This window comes from Bacillus rossius, chromosome 1 (genome assembly GCF_032445375.1).
Source record: "Bacillus rossius redtenbacheri isolate Brsri chromosome 1, Brsri_v3, whole genome shotgun sequence".
NCBI classification, from domain to species: domain Eukaryota; kingdom Metazoa; phylum Arthropoda; class Insecta; order Phasmatodea; family Bacillidae; genus Bacillus; species Bacillus rossius.
The window spans coordinates 134,432,188-134,447,878 of record NC_086330.1 but is presented as its reverse complement, the minus strand read 5'-3'; the positions used below and the strand labels follow the sequence as shown (position 1 = coordinate 134,447,878).

Sequence of the window (15,691 nt, the reverse complement as noted above, 5' to 3'; positions counted from 1 at the left end):
CCTGGAGTGGGATGAAGGTAAAATTCTGTACGACGAAGTGAAAAATACTATTGAAGATTTATTATTTCAAAACGAAATAATTTACGCTGCTGGACCTGAGCAGAAGAAATGGCTGAGCAAATTGTGTGATGCGCCAGTTGAAATTGTAGATCTGCAGACCGACAATGGCTGTTCTTCCCTGCGCAAGCTTAGTGCAATATATGACGTGCAGCCACGTGACAAGTTTGAACGAGTATGTGCCTGTACAATCTCGCAGTTAATGCAGAAATGGCACACACATTGTAAGTAGGAGCCTGCATATATATAAAAGGTGTGCATCCGTTCGTTACTTCAGTTGTCGTTCGACCTGCAACAAGATGTTTACGTTTCATCCTGCTAACGTGTACGTGAGCGTAAGACCTAGCTTCAGCAGTGTCGAGTACAGGTACTGGGATGCCGGGTATCTACGTACAATTACGGAAAACTGTGATGAAGGCGCTCAGCATTGGCGGTTTGCGCACTTTCATGTGTCCTACGAACCGACTCAACAGCTATTAGACTGTACCGTCTATCACATGAGACCACACACAATCCCTCCTGCTAGCATCGCTGAGGTAGTCGCCTCGTCTGCATGTGCAACACCAAACATGGGTGTGTTGCAACCATTTGCGACCTGTGATGCTTCTACGCAGACGCCCAAACGTCGTGTGTCTCGTGTTCGAAGTTCAGGCAGTGAATCTGTCCCAACTATCACTGCAGTAAAGCCCAGGCACAGACGTCGTCATGGACGTCATCGACCTTGTCTCGCCGGAGTTGTCGACGGCGCAGAAGATGGCCAGCTGGAAACCTGTGTTCCTGATCCCGTGACCTGCGAACCAGTTGGAACCGGAGTTGACGAACCAGTTGGAACCGGGGTCGATTAACCAGTTGGAACCGGAGTCGACGAGGCAGTTCGTGCAGCATTAAAGACTTTACTTGAGAAAATGATTAATTCCTTAACCTAATATGCATTTGTGTAATTGTTCTAAATAAATGTGTAAAAACTTGAATTTATGTGTTTTTATTTCTATAATTATAAGGTATCTAATAAAAAATTAATTTTAAATAAAAACAATATTTTGACTCATGTAGTATAGCAGTAGACCTCGAGTATATAAGTGAGGTTCGGACGACTGAACCCTCAGTTCACCTCTGGCCGCGGTGCATTAAGGACCGGCTCTGTTCAGTATGTTTTTTCAAGATTTAGTTACTGTTCCAATGACGGCCTTGATGAACGATCTATCATCAACATTGCGGACACTGATGGTACCAACGATGACAACAGCGACTACAGCAACAGCGGAGAGCTCAATGGCTGCGGTTTCGACAGCTGCGGAGATCCCGATACCGGCTGCAGAGTAGACAACGATATGTGCTGTTCCATCATCAGCTGAAGTTTCGCCAGCAACATTGAATACTTAAACGAATGAGGAATGTTCATCACGTCAATGCAAATACTGTGGTGCATCATTTACTACCACTTTAAGTGCGCGCAGACATGAAAAGAGCAGGTGTCAAAATAATTTACTGAAAAGAACAGAGTTTCAATGTAACAAATGTAATAAACAATTTGTACGACATGATAACTTGAAAATACATATTATAACCTGCAGTAGGTATCAGACAATCTCTCGAAAGACATAGTGCGACAAATACGGTAAGGTTTTTTCGCATTGTAACAGTCTGGATAGTCACAAGATTATGTGCATAGGAAAAGAAACAAGTGCTACTATGCTTCCATACCATCAGACATCATCATTTATTGCTTTACCTGAGACAAGAGTTAACAAAAGAGCAGTAGTCAATTGTCTAAACTTAAAGGATCGGTTTTGTTTTAAATGGAGTATTTTGGCAAGATTTGTCGAGGGTAGTCATCAAAACCGTGTTGATAAGAGGTATTATGCTTTGGAGAATAAGTACAACTTTGATGGTCTGTACTATCCGCCACCATTAAATCAGATATATTTTTGAGAAAAAGAACCCTGAAGTTTCAGTTAATGTGTATGCGCTAAATGAGGATAATAAGGTGTGTCCGAATCGGGTAACATAACAAGAAAGAAAAAATCATTTCGATTTGTTGCTTGTGACAAATGAAAGCGGTACTGCACACTACTGCTACATCAAACTTCTCCCGACTTGTGAGACCTCAGGTTACAAAACAGGGACGTAAGATTTATGTGTGTAAGATGTGCTTTAAGTATTTCGCTAATCAACCTCGAAAATCTGGACTAACAGCTATACAGTGTCTTGAACGGCACAAAATTAAATGTGTAAATAAATCTTGAACTGAATTTGTTTAGGTTAACCCAGATTTTAGTAATTTGCCTGTCTTTTTTTGTGTACTTGTAGTAGTGTAGAATTCAAGTAATACATTTTTTGTTTTTTAAAAGAACTTGTGTTTTTATTTTCTCACACCTGTGTCCTTTACCTGGAATTACTTCATTTTGCTCATTGTCCATGTATCGATTCAACAGGTGGATTAATGAGTGCGTATGTTTTCCAACCAAGAGGTCAGAGCTGCGATGGTTCGAATCACAGCGCTTCCAATGTACTTTGCATAAAAAATTTAATTTAATATGTCGTTAAGGACCATATTAGCCCTGGTAGGCAATGGAACATCGACCTTATGTGATGAGATAGAGCGACGCTGGCGCTCTCTAGGAACAAACAGCAGAAACAAAGTCAACAGTATTCAAGATGGCGGCCTCCAGCGGAACAGAAAAAAATCAATATGGCGGCCTGTGACGAAAATTTCATCGTCGCTCGATTTAAAGATGGCGGATCCAATATGGTGGACCTAAAATAGCTGCCGGGTCAAAGGTCAAGGTCATCCAATATGGCCGCCGTGACGTCACAATCCAAAATGGTGGATCAGCTCCCGGCTCCAGCGCCTGGCGCCTGTGCCCGGAGCCCCTTTCCTATACTACTCACAGCTTCACCTGACGTACCTACACGGCGAACTGGCACAGATACTTGCTTTTCTCCCAGCCTACACACAACTTCTCTCGCATGAATATCTCCGAGGGTTGATTTTAATTATATCCACTGGTTGTCCTCAGTCTGTTTGTGTCTGTTGACGGGAAAAGAAGTCAGTTCTCGAGACGTTGAAACTGTTTTGTCGTCGGAAGCCTCCTGTATCCATCCGCGATGTCGTCATGTCGTCCAGATATCCTGTTTGGTTCCATCGCTGGGTTCGCCTGTGCATCGCTATAGGTATGAATGATATAACATCAGCTGATATTGGCTTGAACGACAAACCCATTCTTGACGTAAACTCTCGGTTGGATCAGTGAGAAAAAACGCACGCTTCTTAATGTTGCAGATGAAATAAATTATAAACAGTCACAAAAATTCCATGTCTAAATGTATTTTAAATATGATAGGCGTTTAAAAATGTATGTAAGCAGAGAAAGAAAACCCAAGTTATTATTTAGGAACCAGCCCATGGTTACGCCAGTTTTGATACGTTACAAAAAAAATGGGTGTGTGTACTCATGTACATGCGTTAGAAGTTATACTTACTTGGGGTGGTAAAAAACTAACTTTAATTTTGCATGCAAATAATTAATATAAATAAAATAATAAAAGCAATGGAGTGGTTTTATAAATACGATTAGTAGTATAAAATCAATGAAATTAAAAAAATAAATAAATACTCAATATTCATATTAATGTAAACAAGAGTATAAAATTAATTATTTAATTAGTAAAACAATCTAAATAAAATTTAATTAATAACGAAATTAAATTAATATGCAAACATTTTATTCTTATTTATTAATTTTAATTATTCATTTAATAATGTAATAATTTATAATGAAAATAAATTATACATACGAAAACATAACTTTACTTATATAAATACAATTGAAATTACCACTTCAAAAGTTTATAAATATGCCATTTATATCACTAATAGTCATAATAAATCAATGGTTTTAATTATATATACAAGTATTCAATATCAATCACTAAAATATAAAATTTAAAAGCACATATATGATTTTTAATTGTATATAGCCTTTTTTTTTATCTTGTGAGAATTTCGTTTCATGGTGCGATATCATCGTAAAAATTCCCTCATCATTTTTTTTAATAACGCGCCTAAAGAAGTATATATCAAAAATAATACGATGGAAATTGGATCTGCCTCAAGTATAATTTGTATACTGTAATATTAATTTATATAAACAAGTTTTTTTTTCCGGTGACTAGATTTGAACTACTTCAAAAATAACTACAATAATTTTGTAAACGCACACTTTGTCTCTGCGCTACCGAAGCATAACATGAATTAAATGAGATTATGTGTAATAAATAAATAATGTTAAATTTATAAAATTTTTAAAAAGTTTATATTACGCATTTCTATGACTATTTAAGTTGACAATTTGTATTCGAGGATAGTTTTACTAGTAAAAGTTTTCATTTGGCACATCAATACGATTTGTGCGTCCCCGTTTATGAATTGGGATATATATATATATATATATATATATATATATATATACACACACACACACACACACAGAGTAGAATCAAACTAATCCGGCACTCCAATAGACCGATACGTCCAATAATCCGGCACCCTCCACCCACGCCTCCCTCGCCCCTCCCTACACAAGCACCGCGTATGCGCTCTGTCGTCATCGAGCAGTCTAACCTCAAAACTTATCACGTGCACGTGCGTACATATTTACCTGCTGTTTTCAAGTGAAAATAGTCTAGTTCAAAATGTAAAGTACACGGAAACACAAGACTCTAGCTTTGAAAGATAAAATGGACATTTTAAAGAAGTTATATCGTGGAGAAAACATGTGCAAATTGGCAAAAGAATATGAGTTGGGCGTGCTACAATGCATGATCTTAAAAGAGAGAAACAAAAGATAGTGGACCACGTGAAGACGGTGGTATCTGAACCAGGAAAGCGTAAAACATTAAGAGTTGGTGATTGTCCAATGATGGAAAACGCTCTCTACATGTGGTTCATGCAACAGCGTTCTAAATATCCTGTATCTGGAGAAATTCTGAAAGCAAAAGCAATCGAATTTTCTAAAAATGTTACTGAGGGCCTCAGCCTTCCTGCACCTTTTATATCATTTCTTTTATATTTTCTTTTTTGTGTTTTAAATATTGTTCTGATATTTTTCGTGTTCTCGTTTAGGCCAGTTATAATTTATTTAAATATGTGTGTAATTCTTTTATATTATATTTTTGTTTTGATGTGAGTCAGTTTTTTTCATACGCTAATACGCAATATCGATACTGTTTCCTCGGACGGCCACTGCGCGCGGTGTCATCGGCGGCTACCTGACGTCACGACTGCCGGACGAGGGAATGGGGAGTCGACTGCCGGCGGGGCGGAAGACACGTCGTGGGACGGCTCCGCGCGGAGGCGCGAGCGCTCGCCTGGAGCTGTGGAGAGGCGGCCCGTCACTACTTGGGCCTGGACTTGGCGCACTACGTTTGTTGAGGACAAACGGGAGTGTTTTTACTACGGATCGCCGGCACCTGCAAGGTAAAGAGGCGGCTGGTAGATTTGCTTTTGGGCCCCCGCCAAATTGGTGACTTAAACATTCGTGCACGAATATCTACGGCTTGAAGACGTGTGTTGTACGTGCCGTTATGGTGTAATGAATGGGCCTACGTCTCCCACGTTATATGACTTTTATTTAGAAATCCGGAAAAAAATTCAACATTTGATTTTGCTTTTACGTGAGCTGGTGTGTAGGAACTTGTACGTTAATGCAGTGGCGCGTCTTGCATGCACGGACGCTTTTGACCAAGTTGTAATTTGGTATAGGACAGGAAATCAGCTGATCGTTTCTCAAAAAAACGTATATGTTTAAGACTATAGATTATAGACTCTATTATGTAAAATATCAAATTAATTAATAATTTTATTTACGCTTGTAACGGGCCCTTTGTAATGTTTGTAAACATATTATTATTTTTTAATATTAGTTGTTTTAGCTATCTATCTTCAGCCTCCATATGAGGCGTATTGTTAATTATCCTATTTTGTACTAGTAAACCTTATCTAGTATATTTGCCGTTTTTTACGTAGGTAGTTATGCCCTTTATACCTGTACTTGCCTTTTTATATTTACGCCCAGCTATCGGCAGCCACATTACAAAAAAAGATTATTTTCGTGTCAGCGATGAGTGGCTGAACAAATTAAAAACGCGATTTGGTATCCGTCTCTTAACCAAACCAGTTGAAAAATTGTTAAGCGACGAATTTGCAGTGCAACCATTTATCCAGAATTTTAAAGACAAAGAAGAGGAAAAGGGTCTTCTTCCTGACCAAATCTAAAATGCAGACGAGAGTGATCTGTTCTGGTGACTGTTGCCCAATAAAACATTCGTATCCTCTAAAGAAGCGAGCGCACCAAGTCGTAAAGTGAGTAAAGATAGAATCACATTTATGCCGTTTTCATATAATACTGTAACACACAAATTGGATTTTTTAGTGAATTGTAAAGCTAAAAATCCCAGAGCTTTCAAGATTTGTCTGCCAGTCTGCTACAAGAACCAATTATAAAGTTTGGTCACAAGAGAAGTATTTAGTGAATGGTTCCATAAAGACTTTGTCCCAGACGTGAAGAAGTTTATGAAAAGATCCAACTTGTCCATAAGAGCTTTACTCGTACTTGACAATGCTCCAGGCCACCCAAATGAACAAGAACTTAGATCAAGTGATGGGAATATCCAAACCATCCTTCCACCACCAAACTGCACACCTTTATTGCAGCCGATGGATCAAAATGTTATCCAGAAATTAAAGTCCTTGTATAAAAATAAATTGCTCTTCCATGTTATTTCTCAGGATGGTGACATAATGCAGAGCCTTAAAGAATTGAATTTTAAGGATGTTGTATTCTCTTTCGCTCACGCATGGAACTCTGTTTCACCTGACTTAATCCAATCATCATGGAAAAAGCTATGGCCTACAATGAATGCTGTATCACAGGAAACAGAAGAATGGGATCCAGAAGATAATCTACCTATTGCCGATTGGTTGCAAAATTTATCAGAAAGAGGATTCGAGACAAGTGAGGAAGATTTAAATTCTTGGTTTGAAGGGACCGAAGAAACAGAGCAAATTATGAAAGATGAAGAAATATGTGAAGTAGTACAAGAAGAAGAAAGCATTGTAGAAATATTGAAGCCACTAACTACTACAACTGTAAAAGTAAAACCAGATACATCATTTAACTGTTTCCACACCTGCATAACATGGGCTGAAGTAAACGGCGTATCTGCTAAAGATATTACAATTCTTCGGAACATGCGAGAAAAGGTTTTTAAACAAGGACTACAAGTTGCACAAAAACAGACATTAATCAAGTATTATTTTAAAACTATGTAATTATGTAGTTAGTTGTGAGATACGTTACAGTTATAAAAAACGTGTAGTACATGAATACAAATACATTATATTCTCTTTATGAAAAGCTTTATTTTATTTATTATGAATTTATATATATATATATATATATATAAAAAAAATCCAGTAATCCGAACATCTAAAAAAATCCGGCACCCTCTGGTTTTTAATAGTGCCGGATTAGTGATATTCTACTGTTTGTGTGTATGTATACACAGGTTAATGCTGCAACACGTGGCTCCACCATGTTTTTTTGTATGTAGCCTTTTTTTTATTCTGTGAAAATTTCACTGCATGGTGGACGCTAATCATAAAAATTCGTTCTCAACGTTTTTTAATAACGTGCCTAGAGAAGTATAACTTAAAAACATATTTTTAATAACTCTTAAATTACAAATCTCCTATTTTGAGAAAACTATAATAACGCGATGATAAAAAAAACATAAGAATTAAATAAATAACTTTGAATTCGCCTATACGACTTAAGTACAGGAAGTAATCCTCAAAAGGTAATTTGTGAGTAAATTTTAAGGAATCGTCAGAAATTGCAATCAGCGAAAACATGTAATCCCGCAAAAACCTAAGATTTAGATTTTTGGCTGTGTACAAGACGGGTGTACCGAATAATAAATGGCTCAATGGGAGAAAAAAATGGCTGCGGTAAATAAGTCGGTCACTGAAATGAACCTAGTCTTTCTCCGTATAGTTTAATTTATAACATCCTGAGGCAACACTTCTTCAGTCATTAATATACATTTGCACAGTTCAACGCGGTTACGCGAGAAAAAAAAATGAAACCACACAACTAACTCTGTTCGAGCGTAAAACCTAAATGATTTTCAATTCGAAATCAATGTAGCGAAAATATGGAACTAAAAGAGAACTGACTAAATTGCGCATACGCCCTACGAACCAACTGATTGAAATTTCACACCAATAAATCAGTATGACAGATGAATGTAAATTAAGTATATTATCGTCCATCCATTTTCGCTCTGGCTATTAAGTCAATGAGAAAATACAGGAAAGGTAAAATTATAAAAACAATACGATTCGAGAAAAAAAAACATGGTATATAGACTCTTCTTTCGAGGAAATAAGCTAAAAATAATTTATTTATACAAGAAATAGATTGACTATAGCTACACACAAAAACTTAATCTCTCTCGATAATTATGAACTAGGCCGTGTAGAACTTCGCTCCAATTCTGCAAATCCAACAACTCATTGTTTACACTTCCCAGCGTTTGAACTAAAATAGTGATATCTACTTTAAAATGGCTCAGCCAACATTTTTGTTCTATTTAAATAATTGCCGTAGAACAAACAGACATGTGTGTGTCAAACTACGCTGTTTCTTATGCGAGAAGTCCCAAAAAATAACAAAAATTATTTTAGTGAAACTTCTTTACCGCCGGTAGGTTAAGGTGAAAGATGAAGTCCTTACAGTGTAACGGAAGTGAGTATAGGTAACGGATATTGCTCGATGATGTGGGTTTTGAAAAGAAGGCTCTATCAAAAGGGGGTGGGGGCGGGAGAGAACAACGAATAAAGTAGAGGGTAATACGAATATAAAACTCTGCGGTTTTTTGTCGCCATGTTTGTTGCAATTATGTAAATTCGATTTCAAATTTATTGATTAATTTCATCGTTCAAGTGAATAATTAAAAAATTCAAAGAAATTTCTTCACAGTCGGTAACACAAGATGTTTCTCGTCACCGAGTTTTTTTTTTTTTTACAATTATTGGGTACTTCCGTTGTGTACTTAATTTTTTTGAGTTGTATCGTTCAAGTAAATTATTTAAACTTTTTGAGTAATACATCTTTACAGCCGGGATCACAGGTGGCAAAAATGTTAAATTTAATGCATGCAATGCGGCTGTATGCACTCTATGAAGGTTGCTGTTGACAACGAGCAACGAAAGGAAGATTTAAGAATAAAGTATAGCTGAGGATTTTTATATGATTAATAGACTACTTAATTTTAAAATTACCCTTCCACTTCCAGCAAATTGTATTAAGTTATGGGCCCGTCCGGTAGGGTAGGGCACTGGCATCTGGCTGAGGTGCCTGGTGCCGACCACCATCTTGGATTTGTGACGTCACGGCGGCCATCTTGGATGACCTTTAACTTCAAAATTTGCACGAATTTGCCCAAAATATCCAGTTTTTTTTTAAATTCCGCCAAAAAATCTCAAATAATTTGATAATTCTAAAATTAGGATTTTGAAAAACCTCCAAAGACTTTTTGTCTTAGAAAAAACACATAATCCTTATATCAGAGTTCTTACAGGAACTTACAATTAACTTACAAGGAATTTTCAAGGACTGTACACTAATTTTTCAAGGACCACTATAAACAATAAATTACATTTGCTACATCAAATTTTTACTTGAATAAGTCAATTAAGGATGTTTTGGCAACATTTCTATTTCTGTTTTTGTATGTTTAATATGTTAAGTATGTTTACCCAACTGAATTTAATCCATACCTAAAAACCTACCTAACATTCACACAATACCTTGGTGATTTTTATATTCGTCTAACTTCTCACATAACTGTATTTACTTCAGCAAGGGATCCCGATTTTTCTTTGGCTGTTCTCCGAAGGCTGTTGGACTTCGACACCATGGTTAAACTACCAGTTGCTTCCGCCTGTTCAGAGAACCTATCAGCTGATTTTGTGAGTTCATTTATATATACTTCAATTCTTTGTTTTTTGGTCTGGAGCGCATATATTTCATCTCGGATACTTTGTCGTTTTAAATTCTGCTGTTCTGTTTCTTTTTTTCCGCCTTTTCTCTACCAAAAAGCTTTGCCATTTTTGGCGTGCGCTTGCTGCTGAAGCAATCAGATCGTTTGTAATGTTTACATTTTATACACCACATATTGACCAATAATTCTCTGCGAAATTACTGTACGGTCGTGCATGTTTTCTACTTCAATTTGTCTGTTAACTGAGAAACCTCTCAACAGAGGCTTGTCCATGTGACAAAATCATCAGCATTTTCATCACACACCATAATATTGCGTAGTTTGAACTCGAGTTTGCACTACCAAATAACAATGAATCCAAACCGTCAGCTTCAGGTTTGAACTTTCGAAACTGTGACGACGAACCAAACTCCAGAATAAAATATTTGTAAGATGAAAGTAATGCATCGCAGTCTGTTTCTTCAACTAGCCCTGCATCCACCAAATTTTTCTGTCCGTCGCTTTTTGTAGCCATTTACTGAATTTAGGGTTACGTAACCACAAATCGTTAAAAGTACAGTTCCAAGGCATTGTGATAAATGTTAACAGTATCTCTCAAGTTGCATACAACAACACACCAAAAGGACTATCAAACACACTGAAAGAAAATAAATAATCGAAAGTGTGAAAGAACTGTAGTTTTTACACACGTAGAGATAAAAACATCACATAAAAATACCAAAGTCTTTGCATATGTGAACGTGTACACAAAGGCGACAGCAGCAAAAATTAAAACACAATGAAACTATCAAAGCCGGCAAAAACAATCACTTCGCAACTCGCAGAAAGTATAAACTAAAAACTAAGTCGGAACTAATATTAAAACATTTCTAGAAATGACACTTTTCCCATTACAATTATTCAGACAATGCCATACGATTACAGAATCATGTAACCCGCACGTGAGCTAATAGTGCAAAGTAAAACCACCATCTTGCATCTATCTTCTTTTGTTTGTACCACATTTACCACGCTATATCTTATTTATTCTGCATCTTCCAAAATTCTGTACCACATCTACCACGCGATACCATATTTACTCCTGTGTACCGAGCTATGTCCAATAACACAGTTACGCAATGCACACGCATGATCCATTATTTTAGACCATCCATAAACGATAATGTATGCGCCAATGGAACACAGAGAAATTTCCAAATGCAAATTTTTTGTTTACGAATATTCACTCCGTTAACGTCTATTCACGTCAGTAAATTATATTCTATAATTAACATAAACAAATTATGGTTTCGTATTCCTAAGCTAGGATTTTAATGGAAGTAAACTAGCTGGAATATTATGTTACTCGAAAATTCAAGGACTTTCCAAGTACTGGATTAAACTCAAGGACTTTTCAAGGCCTTTTAAGGACATGGTTAAAGTTCAACGACATTCCAGGACCATACGAACCCTGCTTATTGAGACGTAAGCATCCATTTCTACAGCCTCTGATAAGCCTCTGAAGTCATCTAGGATTATGACGTCACCGTTTAAATTTCAGTTACGGCCGCCATCTTAAAAATCCATAATTTTTATGTTAGAACATCGGGAAAAATTTTAAAATTCATAAAAAAAATTATCGATTGATTTATAAAAATATTTTATTAAAAAGTGATTTTATAAATTATATAAAAAAATGTACACTTACGCCATAGAGCTCGGAGTCCTCAGTTCGAGCCTGGCGAGGGCAAAAAAATAAATAAAAAAATGACCAATCCTTCCTCCACAGAAGCCGCCGGCAGACTGACAACCCACCACTTATGTCAAGGTATATATATCGTCAGCTAGTATGATGTCATGTCCGCCATATTGAAAAACCGTAATTTCAATGCTAGAAAATCGGGAAAAAATTTAAAATTTATAAAAAATTAATTAAATTTTAATTAAAAATATTTAAAAAACTCTGTTACACATATCGTTACGGCTACCATCTTGAAAATCAGTAATTTTTATGTTAGAATATCTGGAGAAATTTTACAAATAATAAAAAATAATTAAATTACAATTAAAAACTATTTTGAAAAAATTCACTTACATCATGGAGTCCTCGGTTCAAACCCGGTAAGAGCAAAAATAAAAATAAAGATAGATCCTTCCTCCACGGAAGCCACATGGATACTGACCTCCCACCACTAATGCCAAAGTATATATATATATATATATATATATATATATATATATAGGTATATATAGGTATATACATGTATATATAGGTATATATAACCAGCTAGTATGATGTCATGTCCACCATATTGTTTTCTTCTGCTGGGGGCTACCATCTTGTTTTTGGCTCCTAGAGTGTACCACCATCATGTTAGTTTAATTTTTACCCACTAGACTGCAGCAAAAATTTATTATTACTGTGGCACCCACCATCTTGACATTTGAGCGCAATCTTGGAATTGTGTAATTATTTAGCTATAAATTCGAGAAAAAAATCCAAAATTCATTAAATAAATTTCCAAATCAATATACTGATTGATCCGATCAGTTCCTATCCTTGGTTCGATACTTAATCGATGCAATATATATTTATGTAAAAAATATCAATTTCAATAAATAAGATGATAAGTCATAAAATATGCATTGTTTGCAAGCCATTATGGCCGCAATTTTGGAAATGTCATAATTAACCTAGAAATTCGGGAAAATGTTCAAAATTCATAAAAAAAAATGTACATATTGACTCGATACTTGGTTCGATCCCTGGAAGATACAAAAATTAATATAATATAACATCAATTAAGTATAATACTGACAAGTTCGAGAAATAATACACCACAATTTATTTTACAAAATAAATTTTATTACATAATTCATATTATACTACAGGATCACTTGCGAAGGTTAGCAATTTCATAAACATTTAGGCCTGCATATGCGTGAAATAACTAATTCTTAACTCCAATCGGTTTATACTAGACAGGGACCAGCCAGAACCTTTACTGACATAATCCTCCTCTTCTTGACAGAGTTTCTGGACACCATGATTAACAGTTTGCTTCACATCGTCAGAACTGTAATTTACTGCAGCCGATGTCTTGAATACACACTTCATCACTTTATCATCGAACGGATATGGCTTTCCATATATACAGTTCAACTACAAGTTATATTTTAAAGTACCGTTTGTTCCTACGTCATCAGAAAGCTGATTGATTATGTTCTGCCTGATATCGTAAAAAAAAAAAAGTACAAATGTCTTTTGACTCACTAAACGTATTTTGATAATAGTAGTCTTTCAATGTTCCACGAAACACAGACTGTGCCAAGTGGAAGCCATTATTATTTACCTGTGATGCACCAAACACAGTCTTAGGTTTAGTTTCATGTCCAGACGTCAAAGCAATCGGTTGCTGCACTTTTTTTTTGCTTGTACGCTCACGAGTCTCCAATATAAACCGAGTCGAAATTTCTACAGTAGTTCAACAGTAGGCACACGTACTTCACCTTTACGGTAATTCGCATGTCGACGCCAAATATCAATTCGAGTAAACCATTCATGGCACTCATCACAGCGAAACTTCATGCGAGAAGGATTCTTCGTACATTTACTCCTCTCATGTCTTCGTGCTACATGGGAAAATGCGAACGACATATCGCAGTAGCTACAAGGATAACGCGGTGATGAAGACGAACCTTTCAGACCAGATACAGATACTGACGTTGCTGCAGTTGTACCAATTCCTCACATACTCTTATGAACATCAATGCATCGCTGTTGCAGCGAAACCCATACCTTCTGCCATACAGCACGACCTTTGCATGTCTTCATGTGCGTTTTCACATTATCTTTTCTGGCAAACTTCTTATGACATTTCTCACAATCAAAAATTTTGCGAGGATGATTCTTAGCAAATTCTCTCTTCTCGTGTCGACGAGCATTTCTGTTTGAGAAAATCTTGTACCAGTAACGACATCGTTCCTCGTTAGTTGTTGTCGAATCACCAAACATTGAAGTCTCCATCGAGGGCAAAACGTCGTTCAACGTGGTTTCCTGTGCAGCCAGCACTGAAGTCATTAAGCTCTCTTCTGTAGGTGGCACCACGACTGTTGAAGTCTCCTCTAGTGTTGTCCACGACGTTGCCGAAGGGATCTGCACCATCATAGTCGTCGCTGACGTCAGGGTTTCCATAGTCGATGGTACAACCTCCATCGAGTTAGCAAGAACAGGTTATTACACGACTTATGGACCAGTGAGACAAACTAGGTGATCCTTACACCGTCGATGACAGTATCATACTGAAAGTCCCTTCGTCTAAGGACTCGCTTATATACACGCAACCGACGGATTAATATGCTAGTCAAAACAAGATCCATTTACTATAATACACGAGTCAAAACAATATTAAAAATATAATTTGAAAGCAAATTCGTCAAAAAAAGCACGCACAGTAAACACACTGGACGTGCAGTACACACAGGACACGGAATGAATGCACAGTACACACACGGACGCGCAGTACACACCGAACATGTAATGAACACGCAATGTACACGCCGAATGCGTAATGAACACGCAATGTACACACCTACCAAAGATCCATCAGCTCCAAAGATCCAATTTCTCCAACAGCTACAAAGCTCCACAACTCCAAAGCTCCAACAGCTCCAAAGCTCCAACAGCTCCAAAAGCTCAATATGCTCCAACAGCTCCAAATGCTCCAACAGCTCCAACAACTAAAATAAACTCCAACAACTACATATGCTCCAAGAGCTACATCTGTTCCTATTGATCCAAGTGTTCAAATTGCTCTAAGTGTTCCGACTGTCAGTTTGCATCTAACATTAGACACAGAAGCTACCATGGATCCTGGTTTGTTACTGCAGCTGAATCGAAAGGAAGCCACTGTAGATACTGTAGCAACGATTTTGACATGAATGCTAGACGTCATGAGAAGAATGATCGTGTTAAAAACCCACTACGCAATATTTTAAGCTGTAATCGGTCTAGCAGGTTGTTAACAAGAATTGTCAGCTTAAAACGACATTGTAGATGTAAAGTCAAGCCCACTTACGGGACAGAAGACATCGCTAAAGACACTACACTAAGGAAGAGTGTGCTGGATGATGTAAATAATTTTCCTTGTCCTGAGCGTGATGTTATGAGCTCACCCGATTGCGACGAAGAACATAAATTGAAGGATTCTGATGGCTTCGGGAAGACTGAAACTAATGGAAGTATCAACACAGTGAAAAGTGAGAATACATTCAAGCCTATATTCAGTAGGTCCTCCAATACTTTGGAATAATGATGGACACTTAAAAAGGAAGATTTTAGACGATAAAGAAGCTTCAACATCAACGATTTCGAGTTCTTACAATAATTCGGGTGAAGATGCTGACTTCTATTGTGATGACGATAGTGACTCTGAAGCTGGTGATGTGATCGAAGACTGTGCTGAAGTAGGTACCTAAAGCTGGCAAAATCGAAAGCTGAGATGAAGCCCTAGTCCGAAACGATGGAAACGGTTGTGTGTTCATTCCTTGTATACTGTGTGTGCTGTGTTCTCATTCCGTTTCCGGT

General features: G+C 36.9%; 2 protein-coding genes across 2 annotated transcripts in view; one reads left to right on the top strand and one right to left on the bottom strand.

Annotated features, from left to right (window-relative positions):
• The window catches only part of LOC134546181 (glycosyltransferase 25 family member-like), a 344,576-nt gene that overhangs the window by 258,151 nt on the left and 70,734 nt on the right, over positions 1 to 15,691 (bottom strand). The window lies entirely within an intron of this gene.
• The window catches only part of LOC134546178 (trace amine-associated receptor 3-like), a 233,750-nt gene that overhangs the window by 155,347 nt on the left and 62,712 nt on the right, over positions 1 to 15,691 (top strand). The gene's annotated exons all lie outside the window — the stretch shown is intronic.